Below are 17609 nucleotides of genomic sequence, written 5' to 3' on the forward strand. Positions count from 1 at the left end.
GAATTCAAATGGAATGACGAGACAAGTGTGCTGTCGTCAGCAGAGACATTAATTGGATTTTTGTTTATTTCCAATGAGTCGTTGATACAATAAAAAGAGGGTTGGAGACAATATGGATCCCTGGGGAACACCAGCGTTGATGGTGAAAGTATTTGAGAGATATCCATCGACGGTCACTTGCAGGGAACGTTCTTTCAGGTAGCTGAAGAGTCATACACAAAAATGATCCGACAAGCTATATCATCGAAGTTTGCCCAGCAAATCCTCATGCCACATACGGTCAAATGCAACAGCTCTTGATTCTCCATGATTCTTGATTACGTTTTTCCAAATATGTGTGATATACGACAGAAGGTCGCCTGTTGATTTTTGTTTCCGAAAACCATATTGGTGATCGCTCAAGATGTTGAAGCCTTCCAAATATTTGATCCATGATTTTTGATATCATTGATAGCAAAGCGACTGGTCTGTATGCTGAACGCGAGCAATCTTTCTACAAGAAGGAGAAACCCATTTCTTGTATAAGACAGGTTGAAAAGTCTGCAAAATACTGGTGAGAGTTTATTCGCGCACTTTTTAGTACGATGTCGGGCACTTCATCAGGACCGGACGCTTTGTTGATATTGAGCTGTTGAATAATTCGCCTGACTAGACGCTGTCGAAAAGTAATTTACGGAATTGTTGATTCTAGTGTGAATATAGTGGTTGATGCCTTTCCCAGAAAATCGGCTGTGGAGTGGATCACAAATTGTTCAGCTAGTAGATATGCTTTTTCTATTGCTGTCGTTGCAATTAAACCATCCGCTTGTGTTAGTGGTGGAATTGTGGATTTTGTAAAATTATGATCAACAGCTTGAAATGAATAGGGAGAAAGAAGTATTGATAGTCTATCAATTGTATACCATGTCAGAAAATGAGAAAATAATTAATTTTTAATGGGAAAAGTCGGTTGGTTATTAAGTCCTGATCATGAAATTTACTCTATTCGTTCGATCCCAACTCTAGGACGATCGAGGTTAGGTGCTTATTGTCTGACTCGTGCTAATGATAATACGTTAAAAATTATGACCTCGTTGATTTTGAGCTCCCATGAATTTAGGCTCATTGATTTCAAAAACTCATAAATCAGCGTAGGTATTGAAGGAACTCCTCTCTAGTACTTCACAGTAGATTTTACAGATAAACAGTGGCTGAGAGTTTTTCAAGAAGTAATTCTTATGTTTCCACCACAAACTTGTGTTGACAATAATTGTCTCACTTCAAAAAAATATTGACTAATAAATGATTGGTTGTTTGTATGTTCAAATGAAATATAATAGCTAAAACCATTTCGGAACTGGACAATCTGGAAATCATAATTTCTGAACCGAATGAATTCGACTTGAAACAAAAATACATCTTCGTGAAAAATACATCATCGTTCGTAATGATTGACAGCGTCAAAACTCCACTCTAGTGGTAGGTACCTATTCTCACATTCTATCACTTCTATAAACATTTTTCTCTGGAAACTCTAATTGCCCCCAGAATTCTTCTTTCTTGTCTATTAAAAAAAGTAAAAGTCGTTGATTAATTAAAAGAATCCTTGACGCATATCACTTGGCCCTAAACAAGTTCTCTTCCTCTAATCTGATACAATATCTAAGACGGCACTGATTCAGTATCAATAAAACAACTGAACACAAAAGATATGAGTTAAAAGGTATAATAATCGAGCGACTGAGCTACGGTCATTCTTTTATTTAATACCTACCTGATTATCGTTTCTTGAATCTCTCCGTTGATTGATTGCTGAAAGCTGAGCATCCGAGGGGCTTGGCTCATTTGTTTTGTACACGTCTTGGATGTGTTCCACGAACGTGTCAATAAAAACATACGATATCCTCACGATATTGCTTACATTAATTAATGATAACCTACTATTTTCTTGCACTGATGATGAAAACTATTTACTTTATGAGAATATCCTTTCGCGGCTTTATGTCACGATATTCAACAAGTTTTCTAGACTTCAAATACACTTACAGTTTACGAAGATTCAATCCACGATTATTTCAAACAGTACTTCCAATATCAGTACCGTTTGAAATTAATTACATGTGAAAGCAGTGGGATTCTTGATAGGGAACATGTCTGTCAGTGTGAACTTCATTTTTGTGTTAGAATGAACAATCACTTTGTCAGAAATTTTTATTTCTCTAATGCGCTTCTTCAGCGGTGGTTGGCAGTCACCGCCGAAGATTCATCTCTCAAGCGCACGGGTGTTTTGTGAACTTTTTCTTCAAACATTCCCCACAGTTGAACATCTAATGGATTAGGATCGGATGATCTCGCTGACCAATTACATGGTCCCGAGTGCCTTATCGAACAATCGTCAAAAAGTCTGTCCATTTCTGCGCTCACTTTTTTTACGATGTGCAGAAGCTCCGTATAGTAGGTACCACCAATATTTTGACCAATAATGACAATTTTTTTCTATTGACATTTCCTTCTCTAGAAAATTTCGATTCATCAGTCCACATAATTTCAAATTGAATAATGGATCTTTTTGAATGCATATCAACAACATTTCACAAAATTCTCTGTTGAGGGTCTTGAGGCTTGAATTATGGTGATTTCATAATCATGCATTTTATGTTTTCGCAAGATTTGTTTAATCGATGAATATTATATATTCAAATCTTCTTCAGCACTTCTTATCGATAACGAGAAAATATGATAAGACATTATTCTGGTTGTCTTCAGAAGCTACGGGCCAAGGGAAGTTTCTTGATTTTTTAAAGTTGATCCAAATGCATTGTTCTGAATACGTATCAATTTCTTGAGGTTCATTTGCAGTAGATTCGGATACCTATCGTTGAAATTTCTACATGTCCTGCTGATAATTTTAAGATACTATCCTAAAATAATAAACAAGTTCATAAGAACTTCGTTTGAATATTTTTGTTCCATCGTTTTGAAGGTATTTAAAACTTCTAAAGTAACAAAAATATCAACATTATAAGGAGAATTTCACAACGGTACTGTCAAATAGTAAAAAACATGCCTGCTCACAAAATACCTAATGGGAATAGCATTCTGAAGGGACTTTTTAACAAATAAATGCTCATTAGTCCAAAACTTGACTAGTTAGGTATACGCATGATACCCATAGAAAGGATGCATATCTCAATGAAATTATTTCATATTTCAAAAACGGTTACAGATAGGTATAGAAAAATATGGAAAAAATCTGTCGGGTCATTGTTGTAGACTCCAAAATAATATCATATACAGGGTGTTCCATTTGAAAAATCAAAGTTGCTACTACTTTCCAATGGAAGTGGCAACCCCGCATTATCGAAAATATTTCAGTTGGGTAGAGAATGTCTGAATATATTCCCCATTTTCGAAGTGATCCTCCGGTGTCTGGTTCACCAGAAACGTTTAATGTGCAATCCACCGTGAATCAGCCTATATAGACAATAAAAATGAACATAAATGAAATCTGGCTACCTGTCATCAAAGGTACATAAACAAGGTCAGATAAATAAATATTACTGGAGTTTTTTCCCAACACCAAATTGTTATTTTTACACCTCGACACGTGTTTCGATCACCAAGTGATCATCTTCAAGAGGAAGATAAAACTAATAACTACTCAAAACTAATTTTATATGGCTGAAAATTGTTCTATATATAGCTGTAACATTTAAACATACATAAGGACATATTGTAAATAATAGAAAGGCCAATTGTAAAATCAATTTAGGGTGGTACACTTGTATGGGTGGTATTACTGATTACCTACCTGTATGATGTACCTGATTAGTATAAGTAGCTTTAGTTTTGAGTAGTTATTAGTTTTATCTTCTTCTTGAAGATGATCACTTGGTGATCGAAACACGTGTCGAGGTGTAAAAATAACAATTTGGTGTTGGGAAAAAACTCCAGTAATATTCATTACTACAACAAAAGTTCCAAACAGTATATCACAAGGTCAGATAATTCAATTAAGAGAAATCAAGCCACACCCACTAATAATAATATAAAACCAGAGTCAAATATCAGCATCGTAGTTTATGCTGCCGGAACGACAGAAATAACAACTCGGCCACTGCGACCGTTACCACATGTCTACCGCAGTATTAGACAAATCTTCAGGCATAAAATCCTGCAGACCACGACCAAAAAACCCGAAAAATAGCTGACATGTTTGGTCAGCGATTTATATCACCTCAAGAAGCAGTTGAAGCCTCCAAAACCATGTTTTGGAGATATCAACTTCAGAGTGAAAATTGAAAAATTATGAAAGAGTTTGTTCCAAACGTTCACCCATTTTCTGTAAAAACTTGAAAGATGATCTGCGTATTCTTGAAATATTTTGAAAAATATCGAAGAGCAAAAAATTTTAAAAATTTGTGTTTTTTACACGCATCACAGCTTGGAAAACTGCGTGCCCTTCGTCTGTCGATACGTAAGAGGTGCGGAAGCTTACAGGAAACATTCTTCTGTTCACCGCTTCAACTTGAGATCAAGTGGTCTTTGAAAAGCCCTCCCGGACGACTCACAGCCCCAACTCCACCCACTCGTAAATCCCTTTCTATTGTTCCTGCGACGTCTACACTACTATAGATTACGAGAATGCTTTAATGTGGTCATTTGTGAGGATTATGATCGAGTAAAAACAGTTCAGAAAATTCATCGCCTGCTGTACAATTTTTGTTTTTTTTTTTTTCATTCGTGACAATATATAAAGTTTTATTTTCAAGGTTTATAGTGGAAGAGGTAACATAATTGACAAATTGATGCTTGTTTTTCATTTGAACATCAATATTTATCTATGCAAAATTGATTCAACTATTTGAAAATATTCTTGAAAAATTATCTAACATGTTTCAGTAAAAATAGTTTGTTTCAGGATTGTGTACCTGTGCCTGATGTCGATGATCATCCCGAAAAGTCAATGTGTGATATAATGAACTGTATTTCTTTAGTAAACATTGGATATTCGACGTTTTTCGAAATTTTCAAAAAGTGTTTTAGACATTATATATCTAGAACTCGTATCATTCAACAAATATCTATATGAAATAAGATAAAGTTCACGGTATCACCTTGATGGTGAACCAGTATACCAAACTGATGTAGTAAATCTGTACATCAATTCATTAGATGGAAAATTAAATATTTGCAATTTTTCAACCGTTGATACTGCGAAAACTCTGCAAGACTTACGTTTAAATTTCAGGTTGTAATTTTAGTTATCATTTTGATGACGTTACAAATTATGAACACGATACCTATTTGATAATGAGTAAATTTGAACCAATTGTGTCAACCGATTTTTCATGATGATTCGTTTGATAAATAGACAAAAATAAAAATGTATCGAACAATATTTTTGAAGAGAAGAGAATTGACACATTTTGTTTTGTACCACTTTTATTTGTAACTAATGTTACTGCAGTTTCGTCCTCTAAGAACATTTTCATTCTTATACATTGAACTAACAATGGTTTATTACATTAGCCCTTATATAACACCCCTGTAGGTAATAATAGAGGTACTTGGTTTGATCGAGTATCTGAATTTACAATGTACAATGAGGATGTGCTAATTTATAAACCGGTGAGTAAACTAAATCGATTTGGTCATTCAACAGCTTGCACTCGCAATGTTTATGCTTGTGAGTTTCCAAGGATTCTAAATAATTGAGTTTGTAACCCTTCCTTGCATAGTGCAAAATTTCCCAATCATTTTTTCCTAGTCTGAAGGACATTTCATGTTCAGCATACCATTTTTGGTAATTTCGACCAAATTTTCCCACAAAAACACTCTTACACTCCGGACACTTATGAACTCCAGATTTCTCCAACTTGTCCACCTTATCTTGGGCATTGGAAAGGAAATCAGATAACCTGGCATGTGGTCTGAATGCCACTTCCACATTGTTTTTTCTGAAGAAACCCGCAATTATCTCTGCTCCTTTTCCAAAATATGTTAGAGTTACCCACTTCTTGATTTCTGCTTGTTTGACCTGAGGGTGTATATTAATCTGTAACTGAGTTTACGGCTTTGTTTTTTGACTAACTTCTGGATAGTATCTGCATCGAAACCATTATTATGACCTATCTGTGTGTTACTTATTTTATTTGTATTTTCTTATATCAGTTAATAGTTCATCACTATGTATAAGTTGTTTGATAGATATCATAGGTTGTTTGGGAATTAGACAGATAAAAAATATTGAAAAATATAATAACTGTCAAAAAAAAACTAATCAGTGAGTTTGTTCTATGATTTTCACTATAAGGGTTTTACAAAAACCGCGACACGTGTTTCGCTATACAATAGCGTCTTCAAGCATAACTGAGAGTTACTTCTAAATTACAACCTTATATACTATAACCTAGTACCTATTCGTTACATTAAACATTAAACAATATATTTCATTTAGAGAAGTGATTGAACGGAAAACGAAACTTACTACATGTAGAAAAAAGAGAGAGGCAGAATATTGACATTAAAACCCCAAGATACTTCTTCCATAATTTGTCAAGTTCATTTGGGAATGAGGCTCAATTTTTTGAAATATTCACGTTTTATGAAACGTTTATTCGCAACTTACATGAATTGAGTTTACTACTCACTGCTTTATTGCATCCAGTTTAAAATTATTGGGGAAAACTTAAGATAAGTTCAAGTAACGGAGGTGGAGAACTTCAACAAAGATATTCAACCTTATCTTCCTTTAGGAAGACTGAGTCCAGGGTCGATTCCATAGAAGGTGTCTTCATAAGGGGAACTGTCAAACACACACATATATGAACAGGTATACTATTTGGGAAAATATCCAGCGAATTTTTTAAACTAACCTCGTTTACTCTATTTCTGGTTTGAGTCAAATTAAGGTACAACTGCTGACTTTTCTGGGATTGTTTTCTTGCTTTCATTTCTTCTCCCACCTGATATTGCACAAGAAGTATACTTTCTATATTTTACTTTTTTATTGGCCATCCTTCACTACAACATACACCCGTTGAGCACCTTCTAAACTTGTATATTAAATGTATTGAATGGAAATTATTGTTTGTTTTTTCATGATCAACCCCAATTCGAAACCATATTTCTGTTTCTAATGATCTCTAATAAAACAAACTCCTGTTCGCCGCACCTGAATAAAAAAAGATTTATTTCGTTTTAATTTTATTTTTTCTTCCATAGACAGATGTGACACGCGTGATGAAGAGACGTTGCTCTTTCTGTCTCGTACTGTCTTCAGGTAGATAGGTACTTACTCAACTACTCTGAAATTGAAATTTGTTCGATTGAATCTTAACAAAATATCTTTTTTCAAGGATAAAATCAAAGACAGGTTGAAAAGTCTTCAAAATACTGGTGCGAGTTCATTTGCGCACTTTTCAGTACGATGTCGGGCGCTTCATCAGGACCAGACGCCTTGTTGATATTGGGCTGTTTCAGAATTCGCCTGACTAGACGCCGTCGAAAAATAATTTCCGGCATTGAGGATTCTAGTGTGGAATAGTGGGTGGCGCCTTTCCCAGAAAATCGACTGTGGAGTGGGACACAAATTCTTCAGCTAGTAGATTTGCTTTTTCTATGGCTGTTGTTGCAATTGAACCATTCGAATTGTGGATTTTGTTAAGTTCTGATTAACAGCATAAGCTACCGACCAGAAGGATCTAGACCCGTTGGGATTGGCAAGCAGTTTATCCCCAATTCCCTGATTGTGAAGTTCTCTACTTTCATCCTAAGTTTGCAGTTGTTGCGAGCATTAACAAACTTAGTTCGATTTCCGTCACTGGGATTTTTGCGCCACTGCCGGTAGGCGAGATTTTTGGAGGCGACAGCTTGCTCGCAATTTTTGTTAAACCAAGGTTTGCCGTTACAAGATCGTTTCATTGAAAAATTAATATATGCATCCATGGATGATAGAATAATTTCCGTGACATTAGAAACAGAAGTTGATGGATCTTCTGATCTGAAACAAATATCTGGTCAGGGGAAATTTCTTAAATGGTCTTGAAGATCCTCTCATTCGGCTGATGTGTAATGTCAAGCTTTGCGAGGCTTAGATTGTTCACCAACATTTATCATCTGGCTGAGCCCTCACAGTCCCCAAAAGAACTGATATGTATTTCAGTTTGAGCAGTTTTGCTTCGAATTCCTTATCCTACCAGTCCAATGAAGGGATGAATCATCGTACCTGTGTTTACTCAGAAGGAAATAGTAGTGGCAAACGTAGTTGCAACAATAGATCGGTGATACATTCTTCAGTCAAAACTCTTGGGTTTAATGGGTTAAAAAATCTTGGAAACACCTGTTTCATGAACAGTATAATCCAGTGTTTATCAAACACGGAATGGTTGCTGGAATACCTAAAAAAGGATACATACTTGGAAGATATCAATACTAGTATTTCTAGTATGAAAGGTGTTTTGATCAAAGCGTTCGTAGAAGTTATCAAGGAATTGTGGTCAGAAGATTCATCTGATAGAGTAATTAACACAGTCTACTTCAAAAATCAGATTCAAAGATTTGCCCTTCGATTCATGGGTTCTGCCCATCAAGACGCCCACGAATTCCTTTGATATCTTTTAGAAGGTTTACATGAGGACCTCAACAGAATCACTGAGAAACCTGAACCGATCTTAACTGAGATTAACGAAAAATTGAGCGATAACGGAAAAGCACAAGAGTCCTGGCAGAGATATTTGATAATGAACAACTCCAAGATTGTGGACTATTTCGTTGGTCAATTAAAATCCACTATGAAGTGCACACACTGTGGACACTCATCAGTAACCTTTGATACTTTCTAGGATTTCTTTCCCATACCACAAAGAACTGACCAATTGAGTTTGTCATATTGCTTGGATTCTTTCACAAAAGAGAAAACTCTGTATGGAGATGAAAAACCAATGTGTTCGAGGCGCAAGCAAAAGAGAAAATTTACAAATTCCTCATCAATCTATAAGTTTCCCCGTATTTTAGTAATTCATTTGAAAATATTCTGTCCAACGGAAAGATTCAGAGGCAAATTGAATGTTTCCATTGACTTTTCTTCAGATGGATTAGATATGAGCAGTTATGCAGCAGACAATGTGGCTCCTTGTCGTTATAATCTATATGCACTTTCAAATCACAGTGCGACTACTTACAACGGACATTACACAGAATATTGCAGACATCCATATAGTGGTACGTGGTATGAACACAACGATTCACACGTGTTCCCAGTTTCGCCAAAATCACTTGTGAGCGATGAGGCATATGTGGTATTTTATGAACAGGAGGGAACGAAGCAGCAGATGTGATATTTTTTTTCTTCTTTCCTTTTTTTTATAATCTTAGTTCTTTGAATTCATTTGTAATTCATCATATTTCCAAATTTCTTTATTTATTCGAATATAATTGAAACTTCAATATTAGGTAAAAACTGATGCGACAGAAAAAATTATCTGTAGTAACGGATCGCTAGTACTAACTAGAACTGCATAAATAATGAAATATATTAACGAATACTGAAATATAACCACCATTTTCGTAAAGAACCATCAACTCATCATTTCATCCAAAAACGCGTTTTCAGGATCAACGAAAGCGCAATCATAAAAACCGGATACCAGTTAAAGACCTATCACCCGTCGGAACTTTCATTCGAGGAAATAATTGCCTATGTATGTCACGGTCGAATAGGAGATTCAAAAGTCGATCCGATAATAGTTCGATACTACTCGTAATAACTGTCCGTCCACATACTCTCCAGTTCTTTTTCGGACACTTGTTTGATGCAGTATCAAATCTGTAAGTGAACACGAAAATTCCATTGAAGGGGGACCGCAAGAACGGACCCGATTTAATCGTTTTGTAATCCCAAAGCTGTTCAGATAAACCCACTTACATAAATCTTCTTACTTATAGATTCTAAACTTGTTTACATAAAAGAACACGCTCTAATGTTATAAATGATTGGGAGTCACTTAGATACACAAACTATCTCTTGACGTTTTTAAATTAAATGTCTACTTGTGGGGTATTCTCAAAACACCTGAAATACAAATTCGAAACGAGTGATTTTGGTGTGGTGTTGTTAAGTAACAAGATTTATTTCATTTTCTTCGAGAAGTGTATCTATTTCTGCAGTTTTGTTTACATTCATTTGTTTTTGTTTCAGTAACTATTGTTGGTTGTTTTATGAAATAACAGGAAAGAATAATAAGAATGACGAGAAAAGTAATTAATTTGATCATGCATGTAGAGGGCTATCTAATAAATTTCAGATGCACTATTACTGAAATTGGGGATATGATGTTTTTTCAATAGCAATTTAATTATCTCAAAATCGAATTATTATAGAGAGATATAGCGAAAGATTTTATTCAATTTAATACACATTCACCGAGGAATTTACTTATATTGGTTGACTTGGTTGACTGATGAATGCGAATGAGTTATTGACACATTTTTTTTCAGAATCTACTCATATATTTTTGGGAAAGAAAGTTTTTGGCTTTCTACTACTCCATCTTGATTCAAAAAAATGTGTGAATCTTCCACATTTTTTTGTATCAAGATGGAATAGTAGAAAGCCAAAAACTTTCTTTCCCAAAAATTAATCACTCCTAAAAATATAACCCCTTCAATTCTACTCATATACTTTATACGATATATTACTGGTGGAACAATTACAAATTAGTAAAACCTTTTTCAGAAATCTCGTTTTCAAGTGGATATACCATGGAAAATAATTCACTATTCTGATATTGAAGGACAAAAGTGAAAATTATCTTGTGTATGGTTATACACAAGACATGTGTTAGGAATCACATGGTAGAAGGTAAGAGACCTCGTTAGTCCTTAACTCGCACAAGTTTCTCAACTTCTGAGAGTTGTCGTTCGTATGGGAGCGACAGCTGATTAACGAAAAAAAACAGATTTCAGAACAGATACACTACCCCTGGGGAAATATTACACCGTGACTCATAAAATCATTCAACGCCACCTCAGTGGCGATTGTTGATGTTCAGGAGTTCTTTCAGTTCTAACCTAACAGTAGTTCCTCTCAGTTCAAAAAGTTCAGAGTATCCAATTTAGGTAGATCATTTTTCTTTGTCTAATATTTCAGATTTATCTAGTTGGGTTTAGACATTGTTATACTTTCGAAAATATCCTATTGAAATATCTAGCAATGTCAACTATCTCCAGCCTCCAGCGGTAACTGGAGCTGTAGCGGCAACTACTACTGTAGTACTCGGCTTCATCGACAAGATGACGACATTACTTGACCCTTCGGAATACCAACCAACGACTGGAGATCACACATCATACCTTAAAAAAACGCTGTAAGAATGGGTAACACTTGTTTGACGAAAACTCTACATATGCACGGAGTCACCAACAGAAGCCAACTGCACATTTGTGGTTTCAGTTAGGAGACCTATCATTCATAGGCAGCAACTAACATGACCACCTAGGCACCTATAGCTACCCGCGTGACATCCGATTCTGGGATATAAAAACTGGACTATATTAAGGAGTGTATTTGACATAAATGAACCAGCACGGTGAAGCCAAGTGTTGCCCATGGCTGTACCGGACTGACGAGGCCATAGCCAAAAACACGTGTTCGCAGTTTTGCCCCATTTTTGAGTGTTATGTCCGCTAATTCACCTCCTTTTTTCATTTATATCGAATACATGGAAACACGGAAAATTCATGGACGCGTTTGCGGTTTCCGCACCAAACTATATTTCGTGAACTTCAATCGGTTTACAAATAAGAAAGCTTTGTCAATTTGAAAAATAAGGCCAATCATTTATTGAAATAAGAAATTTTCAGTCGTCTATGTTTATAATTTGTGAAACGATTTTTTCATGATCAACAGACCGGCAATGTATATAAACCTCCAGAGTTTTTATGTGAAACAAACGTTTTTTTCGGTCATTGCATTGGAATCATTTGTGTGGTTTGTTGTCGGACCTGAAGAGCGATCCTAAAGACATCAAAGATTAACTTAAGGCTAATATGAAGTCTTTTTTCAGCTGGAAATGGACTGTACTACTTCAATTTCCATTTGGAGTAACTAATGCTCTAGTAACTTTTGACGGGTTAATGGTACTCGTTCGCAGAGGTTTGATATAGAAAAATTTCAAGTGAAAATCTCACATTAAACTGTGTTTTTTTAATATGTTGTAGAAAAGTTGCCATGTCTCTCACAAAGGTTAGGTTAGGTAAGATCCAAAGTGAGTGGGTCTATTCGACTCTCCACCGCAACCTGCAAAGGTTTATTGTGGCTCAAACCTATTCACACTCGACCAAATAAACCCTGCTTCTTAAAGAAGTTTGTATGGTGAGTGGTCTTTCAGGTCAGATGGTGGTAAAAGTAAGGCTCTGCCGAACTCTAAAAACCTGATTCGGTCCTAAGTGGGGCAGCTTCAAAGTATGTGCTCTTCTGTTTCATCATTTTCCAAACAGAGGCGACACACACTGTCTTCCGATAGTCTTAGTCTTTGCATATGATGATTCAAATGACAGTGACCTGTAAGAAGACCTGTTTGGTATCAAGCTTCAAAGGGTGAATAAACGCCTTTGGAGTGAGCCAATCCTGGTAGATTTTGCCAGAAGTCCATAAATCTTCTTGCTATCCAGGTGTTCAATCTTTGTTTGGCAAAGCCTGAAGCGATGCCAATGACAGGTTCTGGTTCGATGACGCTACTTGCAGCACCCTCCATTGCAAGGGAGTCAGCAGCCTCATTGCCTTCCAGGTCAATATGGCCAGGAATCCAGACCAGAGATGATATGTTAGGTCTTCCTATGGAGGATAGTTGTTTTTGGCAATTTGTCACCAATTTACTCGGTAAGAGCAAAGAGCTTCCAACGCCTCTTGACTGGCCGAGAATATTGACTTGTGTATGAGGTTGCGTTCTTCCAATCTCTCCGCATACAATCCAATAGCGTAAATTTAGTCGCATAGGTTCCTGGGCAGGTTGATATCTCTGTCCTGGGTTTGATACTAAAAACACCTGCACTAGAACGTGAAGATGTTTTTGATCCATCTGTGAACCAACAACTATCTGCTCTTAATATTTTCTTTTCTCGGAGGATCCATTCCTCTCTACTCGGGAACAGTAATTTATAACGTAGTTCGTAGTTGACAGTTGGGGATATATAGTCAGAGGTCATTTCCACAATGCTGTGACTTCTAGTGTCAACTAACAGTCTGTTGCACTCTGCACTCACGATAGCGTAATCGTAATGGGAAAATGGTTTGGTGACCACCATAGGAATTTTGATGAAATATTGAGAAGGATATAAATATCTGAATAACACCGAACCCGAATAAGTGTCAGATGTTCTAGAAGCAGATGTATTCCTTTAGCCATATAGCAAAGATCGAGGTAGTGAAGAACTGAGACAAGTAGCCAACTTTTAAAGTATGTCTTAGTAGGTACGAACAAAACAAGTTGCAACTAACTCACTGAACATGTTGACGTGTTACCTCTTAATTTAGCGACTGAAAGAATGAACAGGTCATTTAGCAATCTTCGCTTGATTTAGCGAGGAAGTCGCTGGATACCCGCGATAGACTGATACGATTTTTTCAGGAAGACAGCTATCTAGCGTTGATTAATATAAGTTGAAATCTTATTTGAGGAATGTTCAGAGTAGTTTTCAGAATGGGTTCCTTGATTTCTGAAATATAAGTTTTCAAACGCAATCAGACCCCATTAAGTGATTGAGAAAATCAACTACACACTAGATAGTGTTTGACACTATTAACAAATTATCAGGAAACTAGAAGAAAAAATTAAATAATTTTGGCATGATTGTCTCAGAAAACTTGATCCCTTGAATCGGGGTAGCTGTATAAATTCAGAGGGTATAAGTTAGTTTACCAAAGTGAAGAGAGCATTTGGAGTCAAAAATAGAAAATTATTATTATCTTAATAACATCGATGTACTCTTGATTATAAAATCTAATCATGGTTGGAAAATAACTGCTATTGTGTTGTTTCAGTAAGAGCGAACGATTTGTTCATATTATAAAAGGATGATATTGTACTTTTTGCAGACGTGTCATAAATAAACTTTTTTGCAAAAATAATATCGTGATAGCAATCTCGAGAAAGCTATTGAGAACATTAATAACTTGTAGATAGTAGTTCTCAGATATTTACAATTGAATGAAATCTAATTAATCATTTTGAAATCTCTTCATTTTTTTACATAACTGAAGGTATTGTTTACACACAGATATGATCGATTTGAAATATTTTGATCACAATTCGTTGTATTTTCCATAGGGCTGCATGTACTGACAGTTCAGAAGAGTTTTTCTTTGTAGCTATTCTATTCATAATAAAATAAAATTGACATATCACTTTCAATTATATCAAAAATAGTCGTCAACTATTCTGTTTCATAAAAGGGAAGTAATTTTTTTTATTTTTCAATACTATTTATATTCCTTTGAATGGATGACTGAATTCAATATAAAATATCGAATTTGAATACATAAAAATTAATATATTGGAAAAACTATTTTCAAACTTTTTTCGGGGATGAAACATTTTGAGACAAATGTGAGAATACAAATAATTATTTTTTGTATCATTAGTAGTCCTGTTTATCTCCTGAGTCGATACGGTATTGATTTCTGATTAAAGAGGTAGGACATATCGTGAGGCACTCATTTCAAAGAGGTATATCAGTTTTTGAAACACCCTTTCAATCAAAAATATACTATTTTAGTGAATTTTAGTGAATTTGTTACAGCTTCATTTCATAATTACTGGAAGCATTGGAATCAGATCATATATTCATTGTTTTTATCATTTTCTGGACAAGAATTATTACTTTTTGTGTTTTAAAATGTAATATAGTATTGAATATGTCATGCATCCTAAAAAAAATTATTACAGAGGATGACAGTCAGTATATCATCCGATTCCCAAGAGTCTTTGAAGTCCACTAGATACTGGTTAGAACAACAAGAGGATTGTTCCGAATTCTTGGGGTTCTTGCTGAATCAATACCTTTGACTGCTCTGGATTGAATGATTCCGTACAGTCTATTTCGTCTTGTGTTTGTAGGTCTTTTGCAGGAAAAATTCTCACTTGTTTACCTTGTAGAAAATGTTCGAGAGGTAGCAAAAACTTATGTGATTTTCTGGAACTTTAACTAGCGTTTCCTTATATGACTAACCAGTCCGTGGAAAGCTTATTGTTGAATCATCTGAAAATGGAACTTTTAACGGGTGATGATCGACTGTATTGCCAAACGTGCACCAAACTAACTGACAATCATAAGAAAACAAGTATAGATGAGGCAACAGTCAATCTAATAATAACACTGATTATCTTTAAACATGACTCAACCTTCACTTTACTTCAACCTAACAGACCACTATTATAATCTTCATGCAGCCATTGTTCTCTGTGGTTCTGGCGTTGAATCTTGTCATTATTACGCATTGATCAAAGACGAAATGGACTGGTATAAGTTTGATGATAGTCATGTCACTAAGCGTTCTGGCGATGTCTTGAATTTATTGGAGCCTCTGGAGGCACCATACATTTTGTTTTATGAAAGAGAGGACATTGGCAGACCAAGATCTTCAGATGATGTGGTGCTGCACGTTTTTTCGCGTTTTCCTGCAGCCGAAAAAGCAAATGTGCCACTGGAATCAATAAAGTCGCCCCGAAGCAAAAATTAATTTTCGTTGTTGTTTCATAATTTATATGATTTTCTCGATGAGTTTATTATTATTTTATTTATATTAAAAAAAAATCATGAATGAAACATTTGCTGTCCCTGAAATTTTATCACCACTTGATGAACCACTCATAATATTCTCAACCAACAATACTTTCATGAATATTTTCCTCCACTTTCAATTGATTTTTTAATCATCAGGTAACAATTTGGATGAATTTTCTGAATGAATACAAAAAAATTAAGCTTATTCTTTTCTTTTTATTTAGATCATCTGTATTTGTATATTATGAAATGAACCATTGAATAGAAGCAAGATTCTAAAAGAAAAGTAAATGCACAGGACTTTCTCAGCATTTTTTCACAAATTTCATTCACTCTACAGCATGTAAGGAGCCATTTTTCAACTCACTAAAGTGTTTTTTCTTCAGAATTCGATGAAGGTACTATTGGTATACGCCCTACAAATGCTCGTTAGTTTTAAATCCAATTTTTGTGTAATCTTCCTCTTGTGATGCACTATTTGGAACCTTTGGTGTAGTAATGAATATTACTGGAGTGTAATCCCAACATCAAACCGTTATTTTTAACATCTCGACGCGTTTTCAATCACCAAGTGATCATCGTCAATTGGGAGATTAAACTAAATGACATATTATATTGTTTTTATTTATACCCTATAGATACCTCTGCTAGGTACCTGCTTCTCAATTGTCTTAAATTAATTTTACAAATTGCCTTATCTACTAGTCTTAAAATAAATTTAGCAATATTGTCTTATCTTACAGTGAGGTAAATCTAATAATAAAATATTATTTCAACAAGCTATTAGGTATTGGTCCACTATCGTTATTCATGAAATTTATTATGTTTACTCATTTCAACACTCTCCTAGGCATCTAGATGCATGTTGTTGTTAACTTGTCTAACTAATCTTGATGAACTGAAGTGTATGGAATGGTTTTGTTACAAAATATGATGGGCGAATTCTGATTTTTCTGATCTTCCATATTTTAGATGTGCTTAGTATTCCATATATCTTATTTCAATCGACCTTTCAGTCCATAATATTTTGCATCGCATTCCTTACATTTTTCGAATTCTCGCCTTAGTCCTTTGAATTTCCTAGAATGCTATGGAGCCTCATTCAATTCGCAAGCCAACGTCGAATGGATGCGTTATATAATAGATGGTTATATACTTTTTCAATTTTAATTCGAAGAGAAAACATCATCATATATCAATAAGCTGAAGAGAGGCAAAAATGAAAAATTTGTAAAAATAGTATATACCAGTATATACCACGGAACCGTAGAATGACTATTTATTGAGATATGAAGCTACGAAAACACATGTCATCATGTTACTAGAACGAGACCGTAATATGATTTATTTTGAATAAAATATCATTTTTGTTCCCACCAGTAATCCTCGAAAACTACAGTGAAGGAAACAAGACAATCTCAGTTACTAGATTGGTCTAATCAAACTTTGTATAGTCACCCCAATTCACTCGGTAACGGTTGGTGATAAATTACGCTTGCCTTTGTGGTTTGCATTTGTTTATTTTTCTCCAGGTATTAGCTCTGGTGTATTTATAAGGTTTGTTGATGAGTTTACTTACTAAGTTGAAAAAATATTTTGGTTGTGAACGAATGTGTTTCTGGGATTTATCAATTGATGTATTCTTTCTACAGAAACTTTATTCAATTCGTTTCAGGTCGAATGATTCATTTCATAAATGATTTTTTTTGGATTTATGTCAGTCCAAAATGGTTATAAAAAATCTCAAAGATTGTCTCTAGATGCCATATGACATACTCGTATTTGGTAAATTGTATTGTGAACTGAACAATGTCCCTTTTGAAGAGATATATTTGAAACAGTTT

General features: G+C 35.0%; 1 protein-coding gene and 1 pseudogene across 1 annotated transcript in view; both read left to right on the plus strand.

Annotated features, from left to right (window-relative positions):
• Positions 1 to 17609, plus strand: part of LOC141485318 (uncharacterized) — a 327725-nt gene that overhangs the window by 171274 nt on the left and 138842 nt on the right. The window lies entirely within an intron of this gene.
• Positions 7980 to 10452, plus strand: LOC141485317 (ubiquitin carboxyl-terminal hydrolase 2 pseudogene; annotated as a pseudogene).

Source organism: Leptinotarsa decemlineata, unplaced genomic scaffold, assembly GCF_025532065.1.
Source record: "Leptinotarsa decemlineata unplaced genomic scaffold, Ldec_3_MD MMD2_tig00026316_RagTag_RagTag, whole genome shotgun sequence".
Lineage (NCBI taxonomy): Eukaryota > Metazoa > Arthropoda > Insecta > Coleoptera > Chrysomelidae > Leptinotarsa > Leptinotarsa decemlineata.